We start from the raw sequence: 20,225 nt of genomic DNA on the forward strand, positions 1-20,225 counted from the left end.
CGGTCCCAGGGCCCCGCTCAGGGGAGGGGGCCGTGCACTGCAATCCGGCTGGGGGCGCGGGCCTTTGCGAAGCCTGCCAGGGAACCAGGGCTCTGTTGTTGAGTTGTGCTTCAAAATACCTTTCAAAAGATGTTAGGTTTACGATTGCATAAATAGTAAATAACCCTAAACGTGATTTGATACGATGCATGACCACACCTGAAGACATAGAAGGTAAAAGTTCTGACAGAATCGCGTTGGTAAGGGGTGCTGGAGGAGTAGTCGGCTACTTGAAAGCTGTGGTTCACGTTCACCAGCAGTTTAATTTCTGGCTCCACATCAGTGGCTGCGTTTGGCTTGTTTACTGTCAGGCACTTCCTTCGCCAACACGTATGTTTGTGGCACTCCACAAAGCTGTCACTGCCACGCTGCAAACAAACGCCGCAGTGACAGTCCTTAAAAAAGATTGCCGCATTAACGTTTTATTTGTTCTCAGTTCTGAGTCACCCTGGGAATGCCAATTACTTTGTCCGCGATGGAGAAGAAACCCCAGGCTTGTGCAAGACCCGCAGGTCTCAATGCTGTTTCCGCTGCCAGCCAGCAGCAAGAAGGGGGGCTCGCAGTTTTGAGTCTTAAAGCCGACGTTGCTTCAGCCTCTCTGTGTATCGCTGATAGGCTGCAAATCAGTGATCAGTTTGGGAGGGTAGACTTAAATTTACATTAAATTTAAAGGAAGGTAAACATTCCTACGGAATTATGGTTGAATCAGAACATATTGGCAGCAGCCAATTCACATCTCTCACTGAAATATTTCCTGATGGAATATCCTAGTTTGGGAACTACTCATTTGATATTTTAGGTGCTGTTTTAATAACAGGCACTTGGTGAACAGGGATGCACGTGGAATCGTTTTTTCGTGGCTAAAAGCTTCCTGACTTTAAATGCTTGTGGCTTAACTTTACGGGTGAATTTTTAGAGTTCTGGATATAAATTTGTTCTTTCTAAAATGCATAGTTTGAATGCGCTCTTCTGCTGTTCTTTGCGATGGTTTCTATCGTGCTCTTCTCACACATGATGAATAAGAACAGCCTATTACTACACATGCGTACCAATTTTGGTGGAAAGGAATTTCGGAATAAGGAAGAAAGGCAAATGTGTCTCCACAGCCAGGAGACTCTTTGGGATTTGGAAACCCAGGTCAGGTGCAAACCTCTTCTCTGCCTGCGCCAGGCTTTTGAATCTGCATTGCCTGAAATCCCTGATGAGTTTTTAATCTATAAGGCAACTTTGTCTTCTATTTCCCTTCCAAATGGTGTTTCATTAAGGCTCAGCCTTAGGCAGGTCCTAAGTTGCCCCCACCTGCAGAATTCCCCAAAGGGCTTGAAATATAAGGATATTCTTCTGCCAGTGACTCCATTCCTATGCTACACGCTGAACAACCCTGCAGTTAATAAAAGCAGGCTCTCACTGCCAAATCACTGCCATTAGATACAAGATGTTCCTTGGGGAGTGCTCCCCTATTTCTTTCCACACAACCAAAAAAGGAGAAGCAGCTGCAGTGGAGGATCATTGCAGCTGATGTGGTTCCTTCTATTTACACTGAATAGCAATATATTTTTATTCTTTTAGATGTAGATTGGTTAATATGTCACTTACTAGCAATAAGTCGGGGTATTTGGCTTAGGGTCAAAATACAGACCTCAGTTACGTGATCTTTCCCCTACAAGTATCACATCAAAGATAAGATGAACGGTGACAGGCAAGGATGTTTGAAAAGCCTATGCAAAAAGTTTCATCAAAGATGTGGCTCCTCATCCTTACTGCCATATGCCTATAGAAAAAATCAGGCAGGAAAGCACTTCTGAAGGTTACCTGGTGCAACCTCCACCTCAAAGAAGAGACAACTTCAAAGTTATTTATCAAAGCTACTACTAAGATGTGGTTCAAAGTCACTACTGCTGCTTCTGCGTGGCTCTGAAAGTTATGACAAGACTTCCTCTTTATCAGAGAATACTGTGAATTTTTATCAGCAGTTGTTTTCATTTCCCAAGGTCTAGTTTTAGTAATGTGAAAATGTATATTTATTTGTTTTCTTTTGTTAAAAAAGCTACAATATAGGATAGTCACAAGGCAAATCGCATGCAAAGCTGTCTGATCGGGCTTCTAAAATTACAGTGCTTGTAACAGGAAAGATGGATCTTAGCTTCAGAAAATGGAGATGTTTGAGGTTGTTAAAGTGCAAAACCCATTCCAGTTGTACATAGGTGCAATCTTAGGTAGCTGCTGCACTCTCCGTTTGAGACATAGAAGTGGCTCAAAGACGAGCCATTTGGTCCCTCCTCCTGTGTGCATGTGTGCACGTGTGTGTGTCCCAGCGTGGGAGAGAGGCAGACAGCTGAGCTCCTAAAGTAGAGTATTTGTGAAAAAACCTTATTGTTGACAGTTAATTTGTCCTCTCTTATGTGTGTCTGCACCACTTGACGCAATTAAGTTAAGGCATTTAAGGCTGTCAGAAGAAGAAACTAACTCCTATGGCTTGTGCGTGGCAAATACATTGCCCATGGACTTTGAAACTAGAAACATTGGGAAGAACTGGAAAAAAAAAAAGAGGAGGAAACCAATACTCTAATTTTCCCAGGCTGTGAGACAGAGGAGCGATCTCCATACCAGAGAGCTAGAGAGCTGATTGTTTTCAAACAGGTATCACGCGTTTGAAGAGAACAGGTGTATCTGCAAAACACACATCTTCAGTGGCAAGCTCAACAGCGCATATATTGAGAATCCGGAGAGACTGACTAGACTTTATGCAACAGACATACCTCTCTCTACATATATGGAAGAAAAGAAAATCTCAGGCAATTTGAAAACCTTTGGGGATAACTGAAAAATGGGTGACACGACTGTATGTGATGCGGAGGACTTGAACCATTTTTGGAGCAGGACAGCCATGAAAGAAATGCACGTAAAATTAGTAGCAGAGGATAACTGAATGCTGAAAAGTTTTTAGGGCGGCTAGAGCGTGTCACCCATTTGAAAAGCAGATGCCTCTGTCATTAGCAGTAGGCACAATGACACGGTGACAAAACCAAAAGAGAGGTATGATCACCAGTCGGTTGCCTGCACTGAACCTTTCCCCATCATGCACAAACAGGCCAAGACAAAACAGGAGGCAATGAGGTAACATGCAAACAAATATGTGATGAAGGCATAGCAAGTTTGCAGACAACAATGGAGACACAGTTAAAGAAAACACATTAAAAAAGGAGTACCTAGAGTAGGGACTACTCAAACTTTCACGTACCATGTGTTAAACAGGTACATTTTTCTAGATGAGCAAAATGATCCAGCTCATGCTCTGCACGCAACTGGAGAATAACTTTAACTAGAAAAACCTTGAAGTGATGGTTTGGGGGGCTTACCCCAGAATACAGAAAAATAAAAATCTGCAGCTATTTTTACAGGACCAGAAGAAGTACTTGGAAAACGAACAGCTGACCTCAAGCCTAATTGGTCTTCATCTTAAGTCAGAAACACCAGGTAGTACCCTAGTATTAACAGCAACGGCCTCACTGGCATTAGTTGGACGGTACTCATTCACTATAAGGGGAGAAATCAGTGTTAAATTCAGGTACGACAGAAACATCAGAGTCTACAGGACCATGGAATACATGTTTTCAGCAAATAAATTCTGGGATAAAAAGCTTTAAAATCATCATGATGAAAATGTAAATGGTGGAAAACTATGTAAAAATGAGCTAGCATGTATTTCCTAGTCATGTTTTTAGTGCACAGGTTCTCTACCAAAAATCTAATCAAAGTCTCCATGATCGCAGCGCTACTAGTACATGAGATGATTGCCGGGAAAAGGGTCACAAGCAGAGAAGCACTCTGCTGCATCACATATCAGAGTGTAATTAAAAGGGTGGAAAATACCTGCAAATGAGATTGCAGTGGAGGAAAAAAAGCAAATGCTCATCATCGATCTTCAACGTAAAGCAATCAAGTGAAAGTACTACAGCCTACCCAGCGTGGGTTATGGTGCTTGTATGTTCTCTGTCATGTTTGGCTGGCGCACTAAACACCTAAACTAACACCTCACTAAACAACCGCAAAGCAAATTGTTTGCCTTTTGGTATGTCACCTGCACAGAAGGTATAGCAGAAGAAGGAGCAGAAATTAATAGAAAGACTAAAAGGAGTCACAGAGCAAGTAAGCTAATCTGATATTAGAAAAAGGAGGCAAAAGGCATAATTCAAATAATGTAAAGTGGTAGAGCAATCAAAAATAGCCTTACAAAATGGACTGATCATTGCCCTAAGGATCATAAACCTCCTTTCTTCTTGGAAAACATTAAGAAGTAACACTTCAAGTAGCAGATCACTGCTGCTGTAGAAGCAGTCCATATTGAGCATACTGATGCCAGACGAGCAAAATCATACTCAAATGGAATAGGGATTGTGTAGCCCTCTTGTTCTTCCATCAGTAAACGTATGACTGTGCTGTGACATATGAAATATACCAAATCCTTACGGAATGGTCTCCACAAATACCTGGCTTTTGCACTGTGGAGATTTCAGTGCATGACACTAAAGCTAGTAAAGTATGACTTGCAACTGAGAAAAAAGTCAGCAGAAAAATCACAGTAGCTTTGGCCACTTGTGCAATTTTATGTATGGGTAAAGAGAAAAAGAAGGTATGAGGCGTGAACGATTTTGCAACACTTTTCCAACACTTTGTCTACAGAGAAGCTAGCAGAAGTAGCAAGTGGAAGAGAGACATTGCATCTTAAAAATAGAGGATGAGGGGAGAACACTTTGCACAAAAGCAAATAGTTTCCTTGACTAGTGGAGACATCTGGAGTAAAACAGCAAAGCTGACTGCCGAGAACAGACTGGTGATGAAATGAGGGAAAAGATGTGGTTCCAGATAAGATGTTTTGTGATTCTGAGAAGACCCTTTGAGATGGTGAGCTTGGCTTGATGCTATGGAAAAGAACTGCCAAGAAATACACTTGAGAGAAGTGAATGAACTAAGAGAAAACTATAGTCTGTCTGTTTGCTCCCTGTCTCACATTTTGTTGTCGCACTAAGCACTCATTGGCCAAAAAGATCACTTTTAACACCCAAATTTCAAGACTGCCCCATGCAAAAGAGGACACTTGTAGCACTGTAAAATACCAGTTTCGGGCAAGACTTGCTCTGTGTGCATGGCAGTAATGGCAACCGATGTATTTATACCCAGAGAAGGAAAGGACTATGATATATTTAATTATGTTGTTAGAAAGGAGCCACTGGTATTCACAGTCCTTTATTAGTCATGCATAATGATAGTTGATTTCCTGTTGTTTTAAGAAAAGCAAGGGAATAATTTGGCAATACTTTCACCTGCTCACTGTGTGTGGGTGTGTTGAAAAAAAAAAGTATTGAGAACAGTTATGTAATTGCTGCAAATGTCTCTTGAGCCTCTCCTACTTAGCGCACGTTGTCCTGCGTGGATCTCCTGTGTTGTGAGTGATCCCAAGCAAAGGAGTGCTCTTGCTGTCTGAATTGCCCTCTGCTCCTTTACTCAGCTTCATCTCTGCCAGACATGCTTTGCTCTGATCACAAGTGGCAAAAGCTCATTTGCTAAGGATGCTAGATAATGCAGCAAAGAAACTGTTGTGGAAATGGAGTTCACAGGTTTTGGAGTGTGAAATGCCTTCTGGAGAAGGATTATTTTCTTTTGCCCAGGTTTAATATATTAATCGTAAGAGTGACAAGAGAGTGGGCACAGCTGAAGAACAAACTCAGACTAAGTCAGATGCAGATGCCTTTAGCTAAGGAAGAGAAGGAGCAGGTTTGTCTGAGACCATGCAGCTGAAGTTTTCCTTCTGCGAAAGGAAGATGTTGGTTTCCAGGGCAACTTCTTTAGCATGCCATTTCTTATCCCACGTAAGACACAGCACATTGGAAATCCTCTGAGCAATTAAAAAAATCCATCACGGCTAAGCCTGGATCCCAATGACTGGCAAACTCTCTACAGAGAGCATGAAGAGGGAGTTCATGATGCAAAAAGCGACTGATCTCGTTAGAACTAAAACATTAAAGTATATAGGACCTACCAAAACTAATTTCAAACCTCAGCCTTCCCAAACTGCAATAAGATTAGATTCATACAATGTCGTACAATTAAGATCTCTGTTTCTGATCATCATGATCTTCTGGGAAGAGAGCTAATGAAATGTTCAGAGAAAATGCTTAAGAGCCATCTTGGCAATAGCTGAACAGGTGAGATATTTTCAAATGCAAATATACTTATGTAAAGGCTCAAGACTCAGATTTACTCTAAGGACATAAGTATAAAATGCAGTACAGGTATTTGTTGTACAAACTAAAGATTTTGTTTTTATACCTCACTGGACATCAAGAATTTTAAGAAGCAGATTAAAAGAAAAAATACTGTCAGTCATTTTATAGATCTAATTGTAACTTGCTTATGTTTTTGATTATGTCAATATTACATTGTTAAAGTGAATGAGCTCTGATTTGAGATACTGAAACATATTAAGCATGGGTTTGGAAATTGATATAGTGTTCCAAACTGACAGTCTAAATGGACCATATAGAAAGCTATTTTAAGAACAACAGGTATAGTAAACAATATTCTTAATACTACAGTAGAAAGCAAACATGCATCTGTCCTGCTATAAGCCATTGCCATGAGCTAAAGAATCTAGAAAATTTTGGAAAATAATCTCTGATATGAAAATATTCCTCCTTCAAAGAAAAACACAACTGTGTTCCTGGATACGTTAGTGTCCAGACCAAAACAATGCCCATCACATACCTAAAATAATGTTTTAGTGTTGTCTTTAGAATTAGAAATGAGAAAATTTAGAAAAAGGTTTATTTCTCCTCATAGCAGAGTCAATAAGAAACCATGTAACACAACAGGATGTGATATGGGTGCCACATAGTGAGGAACAGGAACTGAAATCTGTATGTCTTATGTTGTTTATTGAATTATTTGATCAAAAATGTTACTACCACTAGGAGCAGATTTGATGAGAACTGTAGTTCCATTTTATTGTGAAAAGCTGTTCTGGCCCTTAAATGACTCAAAAAATTCCCTCTGACACCACTTGCAATACAAAGTGTAGATAGAGCATAGTGTGGCATACTGGCTTTTGAAAATGTGGTTGTAGGACAGATGAGTGGTTTGGCTGAATTCCCCTAAAAGCCCAGTCTTTTAGGAGATGTAGCGGTCAGGATATTAAGACTGATTCCATAATTGGTATAATAGGCTGAAGAGCGTTACAATTAGAGGCATGTCATTAGCTGTCAGTCTTCCAATGAGTATGGGTGGGGATCTACCTGCGAATACTCTCTGGTTTTGTGTATGCTGTCATGCCATGAAATGCAGCCGTGGTTGCGCAGCCCTCTTTCTTCTGTTCTCACCAGGGCAGGGCTTGCCCCAGAAAGTAAACAAGAAGCAATACCGCATGGCTCATCAACTGATGATCAGCTCTCCAACGTCTTCCTTCGGCCCCCAGTGCTGAACTTTCTTGCACCATTGTTTGCATATGTGCAACATTTTGTAACGTTTTAATTCTAGCCCTCCTGACTGCTTTACTTCTTTTTTTTTTCTTGCCCTTGTCTCTGGCTAATATTGCAATATGGTCTCTTTGTCCTTTTCCTATCACTGATGTTGGTATGGTGTAATGTAGGCAAGCTTTGGTGGAGCAATGTACACTGCTATACCAGTTACAGCTCAGATTGAGAGAAGTGACTTTTTATTTCTCAGTTTTGTTTTTCAGCTTATCGATTGCAACTTTATTTTTCCCTTTGAGGTAATCTGATGTATTTCTTAGTAGTGGAGGTTTAGTAGGAAAAAATGAGAGAGAGAGAAAGAAAGAATAAAAAAGAGATTTGGAAAAGAAGATCTACATCACAGAGAGCTGGTAAGTGCTCCCGTGACGGGTCAAGGCAATAATGCGATCTTTGTCTAGACAAATCTCAGAGATAATTCATCCTGACTTTCATTTCTGAAGGAGAAATTTTGAAGACTTTCCTCTTTTCTATTAAAAGAAGTTATGATCTGCCATAATTTGATAATATTTAAGATGATTTTTTGTCTTTAATGACACAGAAGTATTTTTTCCCAGGGTAAAGCAGGATGTGAACTGGCAGGGTGTCAGCTGCTCTGTGGACACTGCCCATTCTCATGCTACTTCCCTGAAATTCTCTGAAAAGCAGTGAAAAGGAGATGAACTTTGCTATGTGACAACACACTCCCGGGCGATTCTTGTCAAGCAGCTGGTGCACCACAAGTTCATACGTAAGCTTTCTCCAGAGTAACTTTCTCATTTGCCCAAACTGTAGGGGAGCAGTTGCTCTGGTACCCAGGGCCGCGCACTGAGCAGGGACAGGCAAGGGAGCAAGGGCATGGACTTCTGCAGGGGGCTGTACTGTCCAAAAGCTCTCGGAGCCAACGTGAGCCCCTCAGTGGACCACCATAGCCACCTCCAGGTATGAGCAGCTCTGAGCCTGGGGACTCTGTCCAAACCTGGTCATGATCTGTACTAGAGCCTGATTCCAGAGGAGACTGGGACTCCACTGTTTTGGGCAACGCAGGAACATGGGGTACAAGCTCACCAGTAGTAAGAGGCAAAGAGCTGATGTACTAACACTTGCGTGGTCATGCTGCACAGCCAGCACTGCAAAGCAAACATTGATCCCTGACTTCGTGACAGCTGAGGGGACCCTGTTCAGGAGAGTGCTGGCTACAGTCCCCCCTGCTCTGCCATCTGGCTCCAGCCCTTCATCTTCCCCAGCCATCAGCACTTCTGGGACCTGATGTAACCGCAGCTCCTGGAGCAGTTGGTTTCAGCCACAAGACTCCCTTTGCTGCAAAGAACAAAGAAAACCCCCGACTTTGCTTTCCGAATATGCTGCACCAGAATGATAAGAAAGCTGGCTGGCCCCCAAGGCTGACATACTTCCCTGCCACCTCCACCCAGGCTCCCTTCAGACACCGTCATTCTGATCCCAAAGGCAGTAGCAGAGGCAACAGCAGCTGGGGGACTCTGGCACATTTGCCCCCATGGGTACCCCACTCATCCCCTGTCTTGTTAGGGGTCTGTATTTGACATGGTGACTTTGCAGAGGCCAAAGGGACCATTAAACCTGCTATTTTGGCTCCTGTAAGCCACCAGAGTCAAAAGGCCCTGAGGTCTCCAGCAAATGCTTGGCTAGAGCATTGCCTCCAGAAGGCCTCCAGGTTTAACCTACAACCCCCAAGAGAAGCAGATCCACATGCTGTTTTATGTTAGTGGCTGGTTCATTCCCAGAGCTCATCGTTCTTACTCTTAACAACTTCTTCCTCACTTTCCCTTGGCAGTGGCCCGGAATTGCTTCCAGTCGTTGGCTTCCCTTCTCATTTCTGTGCTGGAGTGAAGAGCCTTGTTAGACTGGCTGCCTCCTCTCTACTCTCCCTTAGCCAGCCGTTTGATAGCCTTTGTGCCGCTGCATTGCTCTGAAGTATGTTTCTGCTGCTTGTGAACATTGACCTTTCATTACGTTTCTTGCTCTTCCGCAGTTTGACGAATTATTGACACGACCTACTGTTCTTCACCTGTACAGCATTGCAACTAATGGTGAAATAGAAACCAAATCCAAAGTCAGTACAATGAAAAAAAAGACTGATTGATAGGCTTTAAAGGTGCAGAATCAGGTCCTTTACCTCTGCTCCACCAGAAGAGCTACATATCAGACAAATTTTAAGCCTATGAACTCTTCTGTCTCTTCTTAGCAGCGCATTGAAAATGCTGTCTTCGTTGCACTGATGTTAACAGACTGGATCTTCCCTAAATGTTAAGTGGAAAATGTAAAAAGAAGAACAGAAAGGCAGGCAGGCAGACATACAAAACCCTGGTAAACCCATTTTTAAGACCAGGTGACTCGCATAAATAAACCCAAATTAAGCTCCAAGTTAAACTTTGTAGGAACTGATCTTGTGAGAAGAAAAGAAAGATGGGCTAGAGTTCATGCCTTCCTCCAACATCTTTACATTTGTACTATGCCTCAGGAAAAAAATCCTGCTACAGTTGTACTTGTGGTGGTTCCCAGTTTTATTATTAAAAAAATGCAAATAATTTGCTCTCTTGACCAGCAGATCATTTTTTAAAAGGGTCTTAAGTACCTACATTTGAAAAGTTCTTGGCTGAACAGGAAGGGTATTTTTAAGTGTGCTAGTTCATAACAGTTAATGCTAGCTCTAAGTGGAAACAAGGAAATATTGTCTTTGTAAAGACAAATATTTATGTCATTATTGAAAGCGCTGTGCAGTCATTCAGCCTTTGAGGTCTGGGGTTGCTGGGAGACAACTTGCACCAGATGATTTAAGATCCTATTCTGAATAGTTAAGAGATTACAGGCTAGTTTTCTACAGCGCTTGTTAGGAGTTATTTCTCCCTAGTGTGAATGAGGAGTTGTGATCCCTTTTATTCCTCTCTTTAAGTATGTTTGTATTAGCAGAATCTGTCTAAGTCTGCCATTCTGCAACAAATAGGATTAACATACTGACTGCTCCCGCTGTACCTCAGCTGGGGTGCAGAAATGTGCATTCCGCTTTCCCCGCGTGTGCATGTTTGTATGTGCATATGTGTCTGGCATGCAGTGAGACTGCAAGTAAAGGACTGCTGATGTGTGTACAGCTGTGTCCCTCGTCCGTCCTCCCTCTCAAAACCTTGGGAGTTTTGTTAGGAGAAAAAAGCTGCTAAGCGATGTTTGGACCTTCTGGACGACTGTTTTAGGGACTGACACAGCTCCTCTCAGCAGTGGTCGTTTCCCTTATTCCAGTCAGTCCTACTTCATTTCCAAAAGTAGGACAGCTAGAGGTTTGTGCTGTTGCACATCTCCCTGAAGAGTCCTTGTGTTTGTTTAGGGTCTGTTGCTAGAATTTCGCTTATTTTGGCTGCGGGAGAGAAGACAACAGATGGTTGAGGAGTTCCTGGGAGAAGTTTGCCAAGCAACTTGTCTATAAACTAAAGGAAAGGTTGGGGTTGTTTTTCTTGCCCTAGTGGTTTTCACCCCCGCTCAGGGTATAACATACCATCCTTGGTTGAAAGGAGCATTGTCCTTACAGCTCATAAGACTGCTCTAGAGAAAGTGTTGGGTCTTAAATAAATAAATAAATAAATAAATAAATTTTTATTTATTTTTGTTTTCAAATGGACCAGGTTGTGCCTTGATTATATTTTAGGGGAGGGGAGGAATCCCAGTTCTCCTGCATGTTGCTCATATATCTACGCAGCAGATGCAATCCACATTGTGCTCTGCTTTCAGAGTACCAGGACTATGGCAAGGGAAATGCACATATATATGCATGTGTGCATGAGGCCAGCATGGATCCACAAGAAAGCTAAGATGACATTTTGTTAAAATGCTGTATCTTTCCCGTGACTATATCCCTATGAGAGGATATGCAGTAGAAGCGTCCAGTTTCCCTATTCGTGCTAATTTTACCATCCGAACACCTGTTTTTCCACCTGGGGCCATGCAAGGTTTTCCTGGAATCACAGTTGGAAGGGTCTCAGTCGAGCATGCATGCATAGCGACTTCCTCTGTCCGCGCTCACACGTGTACGGGTTCCTCGCTGCGACTCATGTACTGCCCATGCCTGTCCACCCACACAACCACAAAAGCAGAAGAGGCTGTGAAAACACAGATGAAAATGGTGTAGCAGCTATTCTGTGACACAATGGAAAATGTTGTGCAGAATATTGCGCACTTCTAAATAAGTACAGCTGCTAGTTGCAAGGATCTGCGAAAGCGTCCGAGTGCCCAAGTCATTCATTGTAGGACTGATGGACAGCATCCATTCTTAATGGAAATGTTGCTAGCTTCGTCAGCAGTGGAAATCGTTGAAGAGTATTTGGGATATTTCTGTCCCTGAAAGTTCTGCTATTTAGACTACAGCATAAGATATATATCTGACATGTATTACAAGTGTTTGTAACTTTACTACCTCCTTGGGATTAATCAAGGCATTACTCTCTTTGTTTCTACGTAAGACTCTGTGCCAGTAAGTTTTTTTTTCCAGCCAACTACAAACTTCAGTAAGTTGTCTGGACTGTTTATATCCCCATGGCTCCTGAATGTCTTTGTTCCTGTATTACCCCCTAACAGTGTGTTTTAATTTTCACTGAGAATCTTTGGTTCATGTCTCTGACTGTGGTTTGGTGTGAAGCCAATCCAGTATGGTCTTGCCCAAGCAAAAGATATCCATCTGGCGTTCTTCTTGTTCCCACTGGAGGGAAAAAATATTTGGAAAGTCATTAAAAGGAAAGCGAGTCCTGCAGGGGGGAATATCTGCCGCTCTAGTATCATGGCCCAGAGCATTTTCTGTCTGAGTCATATTTTGTAGAAAAGATTAACTTTTGGCTGACCAGTGGCAGACTGAGAAAGTGTCTAAAAAGCTTGTTATGAGGGTGCTATGGAAATTGGTGGTGTTTCACTGGATTTGTGCGGTATGATGAGGTCCAGCTATTGAATACATGGTTGGCTATATGGCTGGGCTGCCTTTGAAGCTGCATTGAGAGACAGGCAGGGTTATTACTCTGCCGAGGGGCGTGTAGCATGCTGAGAAGAGTGAGGTCTGGTGACGCTGGTCACTGTCTTTGCCAAGAAGGTGAGGGACTTTGAGCCAGGGCCAAGGCTACAAGGTGAGTTAGTCTGGGGCCGACATCTAGAAGGTGCCAGCAGAGCTCAGTCTCCTCCCAGCTGGCCATGGTACTTGCTTTGAGCGTGATCTGTATGGCCTTTCCTCAAGTGCTGAGTGCAGCTATCTCTAACAATTACCCAGTAAAATAATAGCGTGTCTATAATTTAATGTGGTTGTTTTGGTCCTGCGTCTGCCTATCACCTGTTGTCAGACTGGCTGTGAACTGAGGTTGCCCAGAACAAGAGAGTAGTGTACAGATGGGATTGTACTGGTTACATTGGCTTTATTTTCTGTTTTCCTGTCAGCTCTCAGGAGATTACATTTTCTGATTATTATCCTATTTTTATTCAGATGTGAAGAACTTTTCAAATACACCTTTAGAAACAAGATAAAATGCTTTCAAGTGTGTTTACAGTATGATTTTCCCCTTAATTCACCAAGACTCAAAATAAAGCTTTAAACTTGTGGACTGAGAAATCCTGCTCCTTTCTCAGACTCACAGTCCTGTATGGTCTTTCCAAAATGAGAAACATTGAGCTACTTTTAATTATAAATAAACATTGTTTAGATAAGTGTTTGAAAATATTAAAGAGAAAAATATTTTTATATGCTAGTGTTTATGTAAAAGACCTGATGGATGAAAATATTAAAGAGAAAAATATTTTTATATGCTAGTGTTTATGTAAAAGACCTGATGGATGAAAATATTAAAGAGAAAAATATTTTTATATGCTAGTGTTTATGTAAAAGACCTGATGGATACTGCTGGAGGTTTCCATCCTCCAGGCAAGTAGGTCTTATAACTGAGTACATACAGGGTTCAGTGGGGCTACCCCAATAAGGTATTTACAGAATCAAGACCTCAGTGGTCTACTGAATCACCACAAAGAGTAGCGTATACACTGTCTCTGTGTAGCTAATGAAATAGCATAGAAACAATCTCAGCCTCATAGCAAAAAAAGACAATAATATGGTTGTGGAAGGAAAAAAAGGTGTTTTTTTTCACAGCACCATGGAAGAAACATGAATAAGCAAAGTTGCAATCTAGATCTGAGTCAAGGCCATTAAGAGTCAACAAGAAGATCTTATTTATTTCAGTGAGCTCCAGACCAGGACTTAATACTGAAATGCCTCAGAAATCTCATAAATTTTGGATAGCCCCTGATCTGAGAGGCAGTCTTTTTTAGTCAGTGGCGGCTACAGTCCTTATGTATCTACCATATAACTGTACTTGCAAATGTTGATGGAGCAGTTCCCTTAGTGCTGGGGGGATTATTAGTCCAAGCGAGGGAAGACTTTGTTAGGTCTGTATTTCAAGTGTGCCGGTAGACAGTGTTATCAAATACAACTCTATTGTATTAGGAATGTTTATCATGTTCTTAAAAGGTGCAAGGATGTTTTTATAGTGACTGTGGTAGAAATAGATACTGAAGCTTAGTCATGATTGTGCCCAAACAAGTGCTATCTGCTTGTGAATTAGCTAAATAAAAATGTGACCTTATTGTCTTTTGTCATCTTTGAATAGTTAAAATAAGCGTATTTTATTTGTCGAAGGGAAGAGTTCAAAATGGTTTAACAGGGTTTTCATTGTATACCAAGCTAAGCGCAGTGACGATGAACCTCTTTTGCAGTTTATGTGTTAATTTAATTCATTATGAGATGTGGTTCTGGGAATAGACTTGTTCTCAAGTAAAAAAAAACAAATTCTGGGAATGCAGGAAATGTGAGGCAATCCTGTCTAGTGGCTGCATTTCTCCTAGAAGCATTCTGTGTAATTGGAAAGTATATATGTTTAAAATAGCTGGTATCTTACTATTGAATGGAGATTGCAGAGGTATCTTTGCCCTTTTCAGCCTGAGGACAATACTATGAAGTTTCAGGTCAGGTGAGAAAAATTTTAAAAGCCTCAAACCAAGGAAGTTAGAGGACCTGGTCTACCAGAGGATCAGATCCTAATATGATGCTAAAGTACATACACATAACAGGGTATGCATTGTTCTTCAATAGTAAAACTAAGAGGATGATAGGAATAGCTGGGTGTTTAACCAGAAAAACTAGGGCTGGAAGTGAGATATAGTCCACTCTGTTGGCTCTAGACCCTTAGCCCATACGCCTGAGCAGCCGCTCAGGTGCTGTCTTACAGGAGCAGCTTTGAACTAAGGCACTGAAGTCATGGCAACCCATTTTATCCATGTCTAAACTGCTCCTTAGAGGTTCCAAACTCTAAATCCAAGTTTGGCCTCAAATGCGTGACAGCTATAGATACAATAACAGGCGTGTAGGTGTCTGGAGGACTCTAAAACATACATAAACCCCCTGGCTGGTCACCTCTGAACAGATGATGTGCTGCTTCCTGTGGTTATCATGTTCTGGATGCTATCCACATGACCTCTTTGTACGGTCAAGGCCTTTGTCTTTAGAAGAGAAAAATACGCAATTGGCTGCAATTAAACCCCACAGGTTTTAATACCGTGTGGGGCAGTGATGCCATTAAACATAGTCTTCTTATTGTGGGCTAGATAGGGCAACAACCCTCTTCTCTCAATTTGGGAAATGATGGTGGGTCAACTTTTTGTGCAATTTGGCATTTCTGGAACATTTATAATTTGAAACAAAAATTGTAACTCAAAATCATGTGTGAAAATTTGACATTTTTGTCAAAGAATACCCTGACTGCTAAAGAAGATGGTGTTTCTGACATTACTGAGTTGACCAGTATCTTTTAAGCAAATGGTGGTTATTTTTTAACCGCCATTACCCTGAGTCCCCCCCTTTTTTTTTTTTGCTAACTCTAGTGAGTATCTGCTCCCTCATTGGGTCATTTACCTTCTTTTCTATCCCTCTTCTCCCCTTAATTTTTTGTAAGGAAATAAAGACTTTGTAATCTGGTCATCCTAGCACATCCTAGCACGATAAGCAGCACTGGCTTTTCATGTGAAAATCTTTACCAGTACATTATAGAAAAAAGCAAGCTCACATAAACAGGGTCTTTTTCAACCCAGAGACAGGGAGACAAAAGGAATGTGGCTGTGGTTCTTCAAGAATGCATGCTTAAATATGTAATTACTCAAAAAATGTATTAGAGTAATTGAAAAAAATGTTTGATGTCATTTTTCAAGATTAACCTTCAGATATGTAATTTTTCCAGTTAATAACCCCTCTTGCTGTCATTTTGAGCCCACGCTGTCCCAGAGTACTGCTGTGATAGTGTTTATCTGCTTCTTGATCTGAGGACCAAGTGTCAGCAACTTCTGCTGAAGTCAACATGAACGGATGGTGCTCATGCTTTCTAAGAATCAGCATCCCAAGTCTGTGGGGATGGGCTTCTCCAACAAATAATACTGTAATAGCAGTACAAGATTTATAAAGCTTTACTAGCATGGATGGTTTATAGTCCTTTTAATATCAGGTACAGAGCTGTTTCTGGTTTCGAAGAACTGTTATTAGGATCACCTATTTCTCATAAAAGCATTGAAATTCTTGAGGAAATAGGTGCTGTAAAGTGATAAACACAGGGCATACTAAAATCTGAATGTTTTCACTTTATTAGTTCATATGTAATGATTAGTGTGCCAAAACTAGAAACACAGTCAGATGCCTGTGGCATGCACAGACTCTGTGGCTGCCTGTGTGCCATTTTAAAGTCACTTATCATTAATCCATAACAGACTTAGGCCAAGAACTTCGTCTAGGACTTCCCACAGCTACGAGGAAGTTCCGATCTGGATCCTAGTGTAATATTCTGGGTTTAATTTGTGCAAGATGGATTTCAGGCTTCCAACATTAGCCATTTACTCTCTCTCATCCTTGTAGGTCCTCTGCTTCAAACTTTGGGTAGGTTCAAGCTCAGACCCACCCTTCATCTTTAATCTAATGAGTGGTTGCTGTTTTGGCTGGAGAGAGGCACCGCAGAGGCTGCTGCCCCCACCTAGGACAGGAGCTGAGAGGCTTAAAGAACAGGGAAATAAATTGGGTCTGCCTTTTGAAAGAAAACATTGTCACCCCTGAAGGACAAAATGGGCTTCAGTCGGGAAGGACCTACCCACCAAACTCTGAGCATGAGTAACGTGGGGAAGCAGTGGATATTCTGAGTACTTTAAACAGGCAAGAAACCGCTTATTGTTGCCTGTTAAAACAAGATTATCCACAAACACCCAGAGGAGCGGCCTCCCCCAGCTCTGCCAGGAACTGGTAGTGCTGGTGGGCATGCCAGCCCGCGGGGTGGCACGGGGAAGAGGCCAGAGAGGCGGGAATGGGGTAGGGCACGCGAGGGCTCGCTGACTCAACCTCGTGAAAAGAGGCTCTCAAATCCTCTCTTTTGTGTATAGAAAGATGTGGCAGTGGAGTTTGAGAGCGAATATGCTGCTTCTAACATGTATAAAATTTTTTGTAACTTTGGCTTAATGACGTGTATCGGAGAGAGAACGCCAGGGGGGACATTCAAGGCCAGCATGAGGCCACAGACTGCAAGAAGCAGCCACTTCCACCAGGTCCCTTTCAGGCCCGGGATCTGGATGAGATCAGGGGACAGGCTGAGATGAATCATAGAATCATAGAATCATTGAGGTTGGAAAAGACCTCTAAGATCATCGAGTCCAACTGTCGACCCAACACCACCATGCCCACTAAACCATGTCCCTAAGCACCTCATCTACTTGTCTTTTAAATACCTCCAGGGATGGGGACTCAACCACTTCCCTGGGCAGCCTGTTCCAATGTTTAAGCACTCTTTCAGTAAAGAAATTTTTCCTTACATCCAATCTAAACCTCCCCTGCCGCAACTTGAGGCCATTTCCTCTCGTCCTATCACTAGTCACTTGGGAGAAGAGACCGACCCCCACCTCGCTACAACCTCCTTTCAGGTAGTTGTGGAGTGCGATGAGGTCTTCCCTGAGCCTCCTTTTCTCCAGGCTAAACAACCCCAGTTCCCTCAGCCGCTCCTCATAGGACTTCTTCTCCAGACCCTTCACCAGCTTCGTTGCCCTTCTCTGGACACGCTCCAGCACCTCAATGTCCTTCTTGTAGTGAGGGGCCCAAAACTGAACACAGTATTCGAGGTGTGGCCTCACCAGTGCTGAGTACAGGGGGACGATCACTTCCCTAGTCCTGCTGGTCACACTGTTTCTGATACAAGCCAGGATGCTGTTGGCCTTCTTGGCCCCCTGGGCACACTGCCAGCTCATGTTCAGCCGGCTGTCGACCAACACCCCCAGGTCCTTTTCCGACAGGCAGCTTTCCAGCCACTCTTCCCCAAGCCTGTAGCGCTGCATGGGGTTGTTGTGGCCGAAATGCAGGACCCGGCACTTGGCCTTGTTGAACCTCATACAGTTGGCCTGGGCCCATCGATCCAGCCTGTCCAGGTCCCTCTGCAGAGCCTTCCTACCCTCGAGCAGATCAACACTCCCGCCCAACTTGGTGTCGTCTGCAAACTTACTGAGGGTGCACTCAATCCCCTCATCCAGATCATTGATAAAGATATTAAACAAGACCGGCCCCAAAACTGAGCCCTGGGGAACACCGCTCGTGACCGGCCGCCAACTGGATGTAACTCCATTCACCACAACTCTCTGGGCCCGGCCGTCCAGCCAGTTTTTGACCCAGTGCAGAGTCCACCTGTCTAAGCCGTGAGCCGCCAGCTTCTCTAGGAGAATGCTGTGGGAGACGGTGTCAAAGGCCTTGCTGAAGTCCAGGTAGACCACATCCACAGACTTTCCCTCATCCACTAGGCGGGTCACCTGGTCGTAGAAGGAGATCAGGTTGGTCAAGCAGGACCTGCCTCTCATGAACCCGTGCTGGCTGGGCCTGATCCCCTGGTTGTCCCGCACATGCCTTGTGAGCGCCCTCAAGATGAACCGCTCCATAATCTTCCCCGGCACCGAGGTCAGGCTGACAGGCCTGTAGTTCCCCGGATCCTCCTTCCGGCCCTTCCTGTAGATGGGCGTCACATTGGCAAACCTCCAGTCGTCCGGGACCTACCCTGTTAACCAGGATTGAATTTTGGGATGTGCTTGGTATTTGCAAGCGACACAGGGTCCCTGGTATGAGGCAGTATAGCAGACGGCACACCGTTTCTTGAAACCTGGTGGTGCCTACAGGTGTACAAAAAAGGAATTAACATAAATGCAAGCACAAAAGAATGTACAAGCTAAAGTTTGCATAGGGCTAATCCAGTCTGTATATAAGTCACTCCAGAGAGATCCTTCAAAATAAAGAAAAGTGAGGGAGAGAGAGGACTGTGCGCTGTGGCACTGGTGCCGCTCCCACACTTGCCAACCCCAAACCAGGTTGTCAGCAGACGGGGCTGTGTGCAGCACTTAAAAAACCCCAGTGATGAGGAATATGCACGTATGAAGGGTTAATGTGTTTGGCATCACAAAACCAGTCTTTCCACCTTTTTGTTGACATGGCCAGGAAAGGTATGGACCAGTAGAAGGACTGGCATAAAAAAACTTCCATTACCTAAAGCCCCAGATTTTGAATCACCGTGCCACAGAACCGAATGCGCAGGGTTTACGCCACAGAGCTGGCATTGGTATTGGCATTGGCACTGGCACTGGCAGGGAAATGAGCTGGCATGCAGTCAGACACTGAATTGCACAATGTTAACATAGTTTCTGTATAGGTAAGGATTTTTCCAACAGGCATAATTAAAAAATAGTTTAACAGAATAATTTTTGTTGCATTGAATTGTGCTAATGTGGAAGAAAATATTCAGCAGTTCCTGGTGGGAAATATAAGCTCCTGGAATGGAGGCGGTTGCAGTGAGTCTTGTGTATCATTAAATCATGTGTACACTTAGAAACTCTGCTATTCAAGCAACTGCTTCTATATTGGAAATATAAATCACAATGCCAAATTTTATTTAATTTTAAACAAAAATTGGCATGCACAGAATAAGTTTTCTACTCCCTGATGATGTATACTCAACAAGGAGACTTTTTTTCAATAGGAATGTCCAAAAATTCTGGGCCAACAATACTATATACTGCTTGCGTACTGGCATTTCCCACAAGAACCAAAAGGCTATGCATTATACAAATACAAAGAAAGGCACAGCAGAGAACTAGGATGCAAAAAATGTTCCAAGTCTTTTGTATAAAAGAAGTTTTTTATATCTTTTGCTTTGCTTGCTTTTGGTCATTTTGAGAAAGGCTTGAAAGTATGATGAATAAAAAAGTTCAGGGCTAATATACCAAGGAAAACTAGAAATACTGTATTGTGGGAGAACCTTGACATCTTTTGCTAAATACCTCTTTATTAAAAAATCTTTTTTGATTTCTAGTCAAGCTTTTTAGGCTAGCTGTAACGCATTAGAAGGGGGGCAGCTTTGTGTGCATATCACAGTCTAGCAGGAGTAAGATGTGCTTCTACTGTGTGTGCTGTTTCCTCATTAAAACCAGTGAGGAAGAATTTGCTCAGTCAATCCATGATTTCATACCATGTTTGTTTGCTGACCCTAAGGCTTGTCAGGTATGCTCATCTTTTGCAGTATTATCAAAAGGGAAAGGACACTGGTTTTTGCCCTCAGGCAGATGAAGGCAGAT

This window comes from Aptenodytes patagonicus, chromosome 1 (assembly GCF_965638725.1).
Source record: "Aptenodytes patagonicus chromosome 1, bAptPat1.pri.cur, whole genome shotgun sequence".
Classification (NCBI taxonomy): domain Eukaryota; kingdom Metazoa; phylum Chordata; class Aves; order Sphenisciformes; family Spheniscidae; genus Aptenodytes; species Aptenodytes patagonicus.